The following is a 10,821-nucleotide window of genomic DNA, read 5'->3' as shown; positions in this document are numbered from 1 at the left end:
GATCTCAGTGGCGTAAGTGGCTAGCCTGCCCTGTGAGGGCAGCTGGTGCCTGCACATCTGGCCAGTTCCAATGACATCTGCAGGGCTGCCTACAGCAGCTGCTCCACAGCATCACTCTGTCTTGTACACAACGGTCACAGTGTAAACAGAAGGCCTGACAGCCAGACAGAAGCTTCCAGAGCTTTGTTCACACAAGCGCATAGCCCCATATAGGGCAAGAAACTTGAAACATACCATACTGTGGGTCAGGAGATGCAAAGCCAAGTCCAGACAGCCTTTACTCACTGTGTAACCTTGGAAGTGCCCTTCTTTCTCTGAGCTTCAGGTCTCTTCTATAAATAAGAGGTGAGGCTCAATGGCTTTCCAGTGGTTTTCCATTGGCCTTAGCATCCCCTACAGGCAAAGAGGAGGACAAGGTGAAAAGATCTGAGCTCTGTGCCACCTTGCTCCAACCAAAGTAGCACCTCTTTTATCTGCTTTGTATATAGAGCTTCTGCAGAAAAGTTTCACTTAGGAAAAAAAGTTCATCGCCAAGAGTTAGTTTGAAAACCACTGGAATGATAGTCCCTAAGGCCCTCTCTAGCTCTGACAATTCATGATTTATGAGTAAATAAAATACTGTATATGAAAGAGGCCTGGAACCTGGTAGGGATGCAATAAATGGTCTCCCTTATGACAGCTCTGTTCTCCGTGTGTCACGGGAGCCCCTGATAAATGCTTGGCTGACATCCAGAGACTGGGCTTACACAGGATCTTCAAGTCAAAGACCCACACTTGGAGAGGTTCATTAAATATGAGCTGATGGATAAATGTAGGAAAAAGGAGGGCAGAGAGAGAAGGAAGAGAGAGGAAAGAAGGAAGTATAAGGGCCTACAAGCCCTAAGGGCATGGGTTTCAGGAAAAAAAGAGGTGAGACCCCAGACCCCCAGCTGCCAACTCCATCACGTAGGCCTCACGTGCTGGTTGCCATGGAGATGGGGAAGCATGAGCCCAGGGCACTAGTGTCTTCACCAGAGGCAGCGTCTGCTCCTCCTGATTATACGCTATTTAAGAAGACATGGAGGGGGCAGTCTAAACACTGCTCTCTCCTGTCTCCCTATTGCCACCTCACAGCCACGCACTCCCTTCTGGGACTCCCCAGGGCAGCCAAAATCTGGTCTCCTTTGGATGGAGGTCCTGGCACCGCATACAGGCTCATGTGTTCCTTGAGCGCATGAGGGGAAAGGGGCAGACGTCAACCAGGTTAGGAAAGCTGGGTGGAGCAGTGGGATGTGAGCCTGTGAGCCAGGAATGATGCACTCAGAGCAGCAGAGCTTGAAGTGGAGGGTCTGCCAAGCTGCAGAGGGTGGAACAGTGGGGAAGAGGTGGCAGGCAGAAGGCTGTTGGGGCAATTCAAGTGAGAGAGAATGAAGACCCAGCATACGACAGCATCAGGGGAAATGGACTGGAAAAATGAGCCCTGGAATTACGAGATGGGAGCAGAAGCTGGATTTGCTACTTGGATGGAAAATCTCAGAACCTCAGAGCAGAAGGGAATCTTCAAGACCTCCTAGCCTGGCTTTTCCCAAAATATCTTGTGTGGAAAACTGACCCCATCAGGAGGTTTCACTATAAATATGTCCAGATGGAGAACAGTATGGAGGTTCCTCAAAAGATTAGAAATAGAACTGTCATATGACCCAGAAATGCCGCTCTTAGGCATATACCTACAGAAAACCTTAGTTCAGGAAGATACATGCATCCCAGTGTTCACTGCAACACTATTTACAACAGACAGGACTTGCAAACAATCTAAATATTCATCAACAGAGGACTGGATAAAGAAGAGGTGGCACGTATATACAATGGAATACTACTCAGCTGTAAAAAAGAACAAAACAATGCCATTTGTGGCAACATAGATTTACCTAGAGATTGTCAAACTGAGTGAAGTAAGTCTGACACAGAGAGACAAATATATGATATCACTTATATGTGGACTCTAAAAAAAAGGGTACAAATGAAATTATTTATAAAATAAAGTCACAGATGTAGAAAACAAATTTATGGTCACCAGGCGATGGGGGGAGTGATAAATTGGGAGGTTGGGATTGACGTATACACACTACTATATATAAATAGATAACTAATAAGGACCTGCTCAGCACACTCTCATGGCCTATAAGGGAAAAGAATCTAAAAAGGAAAAAGAGTGAATGTATGTGTATATGTAACTGATTCACTTTGCTGTACGCCTGAAACTAGCACAGCATTATAAATCAACTGTATTACAATAAAAATTAAAAGAAAAAAAGATGTCCAGAGCCAAGTTAGCTTTGGAAATGCCAGCGCTGGTGATGCACATCAGCAAATAGTAAAGGCCCAGACAGGCCTGGCTATAAAGGAGTTCTTATCTTAACTTTACTTGACTCAACTTTAAATTTTCACAGAAGTCCTGATTTAAAGACACATATTTTGTTTAAGCCAACTTTGTAATGTAACTGACCACGGAGCATCCCTTATCCCCTCCAGAAACACCTGTACACACCTTCTGGAAAATGAGGAAATTACTGGTCTCATCAAATATTTCTCACGCACAATGCACAGTGGTGGAGAGAAGATTCAAGATGCTTGGCTGTCCCAGAGATAATCCCATCTCAGAGTCAGGAGTCCCACTCCTAGGATCAGGCCTAAAACATGAGTGCTTAACATGGAAATAACTACTTATATGATGTCACATCTAAAATATGAAAAAAAAAAAAAAAAGTAAAATGCCTGAAAACTCAGCCTCTAAGTAAACTATGGTGTAATTCCTCAATGGAACTTTAGCATGATTATGAATGTTATATAGTTACACAGGAAATCACTTAAGATTGGGTATATTTTAAGAATTGTTGGACTACAGTTTATGAAAAAGAAAAATATGTATGGGAAAAATAAAGACAAGAAGGAAATACATAGCAAATGTTTTTTTACCAAAAGGAAGTTTCTCTGAATGGTGAATATAAGGGTTCTATTGCTAAGTCACTTCAGTCGTGTCTGACTCTGTGCAACCCCATAGACGGCAGCCCTCCAGGCTCCCCCGTCCCTGGGATTCTCCAGGCAAGAACACTGGAGTGGGTTGCCATTTCCTTCTCCAATGCATGAAAGTGAAAAGTGAAAGTGAAGTCGCTCAGTCATGTCCGACCCTCAGCGACCCCATGGACTGCAGCCTTCCAGGCTCCTCCATCCATGGGATTTTCCAGCCAAGAGTACTGGAGTGGAGTGCCATTGCCTTCTCCGTAAGGGTTCTATAGTCCCCCTGTAATAAGCGGCAGCTGGCTTGTACATCAGGCTTCTATAAGACTAGTCGGTTTGAGTTATTTCCCTCAGTCTCAGTCCCTGTAGGCATATTGATTATCTGAATGTGTCCGGCTGAACCCTGGCATCCCTGTTAAAGTATGGCCCCTAAGAAGAACAATCCAGAATAGCATATACCTCCCCCTCTGACATCCTTATCTCACATACTCAACTTCACCAGGGCAAACAGGGCTTGTAAGAGGAGTGACTGGAGCATGGGAAGGGTGGCATTTAACTCAGAGCAGACTCTCTAGAAGAGCTCTATATTGTCTGCTTCTGGACCTGGCCTGCATAACTGGCCTCAGATGAAAAGATTTTTCAAAGAAATACTGATGCGCGATCCCTCCCCCAGATACTGTGATTTAGTTCAGGTGTAGTGTGGTCTGAGCACTGGAGTTTTTCAAATCCCAGGTGACTCTGGTGAGCCCCAGGGTTGAGAACACTAGCATAAGCTGTCCTTGAACTTGGGTTCAGCTTGGAGGGATGGAGGTGCCTGTCACTTCCTAGGGGGCTCGACATGAAGTCAGCACTAAATGCTACAGGCACAGAGAGGGCTGCTTCTCAGGGCTTAGGGTCAATGGCCTGGGTGGGGCATGTGGGTCAAGCCTTGTGGGATGAGGCAGCCAGTTTCTGTGGGAGGGAATCTCAGGTTAGACAGAGGGCCAGACCCCAGAGTTTCTCTGTGATGGGGCCTGGGCTCCCCAGTATTTCTGGTTTAGGACAGCCTCAGGGCTCCAGCGCTTTTCAAATGAAGACATTGCCACTCGCCAAGCAGACGGTTTGTAGGGCTAAATGACTTAATATTTTTGGAGTACAAGGAACAAAACCGCCGCAAGACACTGTTGTTTTCCCCGCTGTAATTGATGGGGCTCACTCTTTTCTGCCGTTAAAGCACAAGCTACAGCTATTTTTCTTTTTTTAACCAAACACCGCTGAATGTGAAACATCGATTTTTTTCTTAAACTGAGTTTCAAACTGAGAAATGTCTTGATCCCAGAAGTCAATCACCTTGAGCGTCATGGTAACTTCCATTGGTGCCATGGTACAAACGACGAGGGGCTCTGGGGAAGCTGACTTCTCGCCCCCCTCCTCTCCTGCCCCGCCCCCAGCCCTGTAGCGACTGCCGCAAAGAGGGACTTGCATGGTCTCCCCGGAAGGGCGCATGAAGACCATTCTCTGTCGTGTGGCTGTCAGCTTCTCTTCCAGAGGGTCTAAGCGGCCCCTCCCCACCCCTGCGGCCCCACCCAGAGCACGTAATGACCCAGGCAGGAAGGACATTGAGAAGCTCTGTCCCATTGGACCACGGCACACAGCTGGGCTGGTGGCTCACTGCCCAGCTCTGGAGAATGAATCCCCATTAGTGTCACTCACCTGCTATTTAATCAGTTCTTGGGTTTTCCTAGTGGTTCAGTGATATAGAATCTACCTGCCAATGCAGGAGACACAGGTTCGATCCCTGATCCGGGAAGATCCCACATGCCACGGAGCAACTAAGCCCACACACCACAACTACTGAAGCCCTTGTGTCCTAGAGACCGTGCTCCACAAAAGAAGCCCCCACAATGAGAATCCCGCACACCGCCACCAGAGAGTAGCCCCTGCTTGCCGCAACTAGGGGAAAGCCCTAGCAGCAACAAAGACCCGGCACTGCCAAAAATAAATACACAAAAATTTTTTAAAATAAAAATAAATAAAATCAGTTCTTAACTTGCTCGTTGTCTGCAGGTAAAGTCCAAACTCTTCAACCTGGTTCCCAGAGTCCTGGCTGGCCTGCTTGTTCAGGCACCTCAAGCTCTATTTCCCTCATCTCTAACTCTGAGATGTTGGATTTCCATCCCTTTCTCAAAGAAGCATGTTTTATCTGCCCATCTTTCCCATGCTAGCTCTCTGCCTGCAATGCTCTCCTCTCCCCTCACTACTTCCTCAGCTCTCAATTGAAACATAACTTCCTACATCAAACAAAGACAAATATCATATGCTATTGCTTATATGTGGAATCTAAGAAGAAAAAAAAAAAAGGACTTCCCCAACAATTCAAAAAAAAAAAAAATGGTACAAATGAACCTATTTACAAAACAGAAATAGAGTCACAGATGTTGAAAACAAATTTAGGGTTTCCAAAGGTGAAAGGGGAAGGAGGGATAAATTAGGAGGTTGGGATTGACATACACATACTACTACATTGGGCTTCTCTGGTGGCTCAGGTGGTAGAGAATCTGCCTGCAGTGCAGGAGACCTGGTCTTGATCCCTGGGCTGGGAAGATCCCCTGGAGAAGGGAATGACAACCCACTCCAGGATTCTTGCCTGGAGAATCCCATGGACAGAAGAGCCTGGTGAGCTACAGTCCATGGGTGGCGAAGAGTTGAACACAACTGCATGACTAACACTCAGCACTATGCTGCTGCTGCTGCTCCTAAGTTGCTTCAGTCGTGTCTGACTCTGTGCGACCCCATGGACAGCAGCCCACCAGGTTCCTCTGTCCCTGGGATTCTCCAGGCAAGAACACTGGAGTGGGTTGCCATTTCCTTCTCCCACTCAGCACTCTACTACTACATATAAAATAGATACCTAACAAGGATTTGCCATATAGCACAGGAAACTCCACTCAATACTCTGTAATGACCTATATGAGAAAAGAATCTAAGAAAGAGTGGATATATGTATACGGATAACTGATTCACTTTGCTGTACAGCAGAAATTAGCACAACATTGTAAATCAACTATACTCCAATAAAATTAATTTTAAAAATAAAATTTTAAAAATCACTTCCTCCTGGGAGACCCCCCTGACTCCCACCCCACCCCTCACTGAGTCCCTTTGTCGTATAGTACTTGGCATCTTCTACTTCCCTTGGCACAGCTGTCACTTCCTGTAATTACAATTTACTCTTCTCTGCTAGAGTGGAAGCTCCCAAGGACAGCCACCATGATCTCTTTTGCTCACTGCCATCTCTCCATTGCCAGCCCAGACACTGGCATGTGACTAGGGCTCGATTCATTAGTTTTGAATGAATGAGTGGCTCTGGTTAAAGGGCTCCTCACTCACATGTGGAGCAATCCTTGCTCACCTCTCACCGTATCTGCTCAATCTGTACCTCAGTTTCCCTGATTAGACCAGAAGCCTGCCTGTCCCAAACTCTGTCTTTCTTGGCTGAAGCTCGGGGACCCACCAAGCTCTTTCCTATCTCCTCTCTTGGGGCAGAGCAGGCACCTGCTTCCTAATCCCCCTAAGGTCAGTTTCCAGTTGCAATTAAGTTGATTTGATCATAGCCAAGGTGCTGATGCCCTTGACCCAAACTCTCCTGGGTCCCTAGACTCTCACTGCCTGGCCCCACTCCCAAGGTCACAAGACTGAAGAGCGTTACAGAGTTAGCTCATTCCAACTGCACAAGCCTTTGAGGTGAATGTTATTATTATTTATATTCATTTTATGGATGGGGAAAATAAGGAACAGAGGGGTTGAGTAACTTACCTGAGGTCACACAGCAAGCAGTGACTGTGCTGGAATTTGAGTATAGTGCAGACTGATTCCAAAGCCTTTGCTTTGCACTTATATTCCCTGAACTAAACACAAATTTGCTACACAGTGTGGGACTCAGAGCCTTCGATGGTCGCTCTCCCTCCAGAGCCCAGCTTCCCAGCCCCCCACGTCCCTCAGTGTGCACTTACTCTGAGGAAGGGGCCCTGGCAAGTCTGGGCTGCTTCACCTGTCTCCCCAGGTGGGGTCTGAGGCTCCCCGTCCTGTGCCCTCAGCCTGTGTCCCCCCTCCCAGCTCTGAGCAGACACGGAGGACAGCTGTTCACTGACTCTCCTTGGACGATCCTTCAGAGGCAGCCACAGTGCCCCTCAATCTTGCTCTTGGTGTCACCACGCTTTCTCAGCACTGGCAGTGTCACCTTGGACTGTGAAGGCACAAACAGTCCCACAGTCACGGGAAAAAAATAGGCAAAGAAATTGCATTTCCTCTGAGACCATTGTGAAGCATGTGTGACTTTCCACCTTCCTGTTGAATTGCTTCAGCTGTGACTTGCAGGACCCAAATTCCATCTTTGTTGAAAAATTGAAGGCAATTGGTACAGGGGAAAAGTGCTGACTGGGAGAAAGGATAGCTGGGTTGGAGTCCTAGCATGGTCATCGGCCAGTTTGAAAACCTTCAGTGGCTTTTTTTTTTTTTTTTTTGCCGTTAAGATGATTTCCAAACTCCTTGAAGTAGGAGACAAGGTTATGCACTTCTACCACCCATCCGTTTCTCGTGTCTCACTCTTCCCATGGACACCTCACTGTACCTCAGAAGGCCATGCTCTCCAACCTCTGACCCTCATAGATGTCTCTAGAACTGTCTTTTTGCCCTCCTTTTTTTGACTGGAAAATGCTTACTCCTCCTTCCACTTAAATATCACCCCCTCCACTCCAGTACTCTTGCCTGGAAAATCCCATGGACAGAGGAGCCTGGTAGGCTGCAGTCCATGGGGTCGCTAGGAGTCGGACATGACTGAGTGACTTCACTTTCACTTTTCACTTTCGTGCATTGGAGAAGGAAATGGCAACCCACTCCAGTGTTCTTGCCTGGAGAATCCCAGGGACGGGGGAGCCTGGTGGGCTGCCGTCTATGGGGTCACACAGAGTCGGACATGACTGAAGTGACTTAGCATAGGAAGTACTCTATGATGATCATTGCTAGATGGGATCAAGTTGCTAACACTCCCCATATCACTATGGATGTCCTCCAGTGGAGTACATATTGCAATTTAATGTGTTTTCTCTGTCTGCTTGTCTAACCATCTGCTATAGAAGCTTCCAGAAGGCCGCTTCATCTGTCTTGCTTACCATTGTTTCCCCGGTGCCTAGTACAGTGCCTGACACACAGCAGGTGTCTAAAAGCATAGACTGCATAGGTGCAAGTAAAACCTGCTCAGTCGTGTTCGACTGTTTGTGACCCCATGGACTATACAGTCCATGGAATTCTCCAGGCCAGAATACTGGAGTGGGTAGCCTTTCCCTTCTCCAGGGGATCTTCCCAACCCAGGGATCAAACCCAGGTCTCCTGCATTGCAGGCAGATTCTTTACCAGCTGAGCCACAAGGATAAGTGAATGACTAAACAGATCAGTCAGGATTTTCTGTTGCATGCAACAAAAACATCCAGGCTTGATTTAAGGAGAAAAGAGATTTATTACATGGGGCTGTTGGGAATCACAGCACATTTTGGAGAACAGGGCTCAGGATCATACAGTAGAACAATGGCCAGCCACAGGCAGGACTTGTTTGATGAAGACACCACTGTCACCCTCTGTGAGAGCAAACCCCCTCAGCTGAGACATCACCATTCCCAACCACAGACCCTTGACCCCTCCAGCAAGAACTGTGCCCCGGATGCTCTGGGAACTTGAACTTGCTGAGCCACTCCCACCACTCTTTATGTTATTAACTCCTGCTGGAGAGACTGAGGCTGGTGGCCTGATGGGCAGAGCCAGTCATGTGTCCACATCTTAGCTGCAAGGGAGCCTGGGAAAGGGAGTACATGCCATTTTCATGTTCTTGAATGGGGGATGGGCTCTGTTCCCCAGCAAGAGTCAGTGGGATGGGAATTCCTAGACATGCGGCACACATTCTGGGTAGTTCACTAGAATTAGAAACCACGACAGCAATGAGCCAATGAATGAGCCAATAAGCCAAAGGCCTTGGGCAATTTCCCTCCTTTGTCATGGCCTCAGTTTCCTCATTTGCAAAAGGAAAACCTGCTAGTCATTCAGTTCCCCGCTGACATTAACATTCTGTGGTTTGGGTTTTGAGTTGTTTGTCCTTCTATGACCTGATGGCACAGAGGGCACAACCTGATCTAGGGAGAGAGGAATCTCCCAAAAGTCCTTCCATCCATCAGGAGAGCCTGGGCTATGCCACAGTAACAGACTAACCACAAGTCCCAGGGTGGAATAACCAGAGGAGGCGGCTACATATAAAGAAGGGGCTTTACTCTCTAGAAAAGGGAGGGCTTTTGCACCCATGCTGCTGCTGCTGCCAAGTCACTTCAGTCGTGTCCAACTCTGTGCGACCCCATAGACGGCAGCCCACCAGGCTCCTCCGTCCCTGGGATTCTACAGGCAATAATACTGGAGTGGATTTTCACCCATATACTGACACTTTCTTCAGCTCATAGAAAGTAGTGTTGCCTTGAACTCTTCTGAAGGAACATCAGATCAGAAAGGCTAAGGAAGAAATTAGCTGTTTCACCAAAGAGGTCAAATTCAAAGGCAACTAGCTTCACAGAGGAGGGGGTGGTATGTGAGCAGTAATATGGACGATGAGCTGTTCATTGATTCATCTGTTCCTTGAGGAAATATTTATGGAGCCTCCCTTATGTATCAGGTACTGTGCTAACCACGGGGGATATGACAGTGAACAAGACAGAAAAGGTCCAAAAAAGCTCTTTGAGCTTATATTCTAGTGAGGAGGGAAGAGAAGAAATAGATAAATAAATAATTAAGGAAGATGCTTTCAGATGGTGATCAGTGCTTTAAGGGCATTAATCAGAGTGGCACAACAGAGCTCCAAGGGTACAGGTAAAAGGCACTTTAGTAGTGATAGTCAAAGAAAACCCCTCTGAGATGACATTTAAGCTGAAACCTGGTTAATAAGAAGAGGGAAGAACAAGTCATGCCGAGGAACAACCAGGTGAGAAGACGCTAAAATAGGAACAAATGTGGCTGGAGGACTGTAGAAGACAAGGTCAAGGAAGTGGGTAGGATCTCTAAGCAAGGACTCTGCATTGATTCTGAGTATTACGTTTTGCGGGGAGGCTGAATGGACTGGCTTTGAGCAAGAGAGTGACATGATCTGACTTGATATTGTGTTTTTTCAAAAGATCATTTTGGCTGCTGGGTGGAGAATGCATTGTAGGGGAGCTAGGTAGTGACAGAGCAAACACAATTCCGAGTTCGAAACGTATGAAATAGCCAGCAGAGTGTCTTAGCTTTAGATGCTGTTACAGACAATATGCTGCTGGTACCATAAAGAGTGACCATGACCAGGGGCAGGGAGGAGGTTTTTGTCTGCGGATCCCTAGAGGAGAGTCATGCAAACATCCTGGTAGTTGTCAGAATAGCTTAGGCTACACTGCAGTCCCCAATTAAGCTCCAAGCCTTGGGGTTTCATGAACCATGTTTTATTACTTGCTCACACTTCAGGCTCATTGTGGGTTGGCCTGGGGTCTCTGCTTCTCACAGTCACTCAAGGATCCAGGCTGACTAAGGCGCCACCCTCTGTAGCCCTGTCTTGATCACTGAGGCAAGCAGGAGAAAGGCATGCGGAGAGATCTCAAACACACTCTTATGCGTTTTGTCACCATATCTCACATCCCATCGCCCAAAACAAGCTCCACGTCTCCATGCAATTGCAATGAAGCTAGGAAGTGTTGTCTCAGGAGGAATGGACAGCAGTATTATCAGTGATGGCTGCCATGGACCTGAAATCAGAAGTGAGTTCTCTTCTGGCTAAAAAAAAAA

Source organism: Bison bison, unplaced genomic scaffold (genome assembly GCF_000754665.1).
Source record: "Bison bison bison isolate TAMUID 2011002044 unplaced genomic scaffold, Bison_UMD1.0 scf7180017864484, whole genome shotgun sequence".
Taxonomy (NCBI): domain Eukaryota; kingdom Metazoa; phylum Chordata; class Mammalia; order Artiodactyla; family Bovidae; genus Bison; species Bison bison.
Note: the sequence above shows the minus strand (reverse complement) of the source record.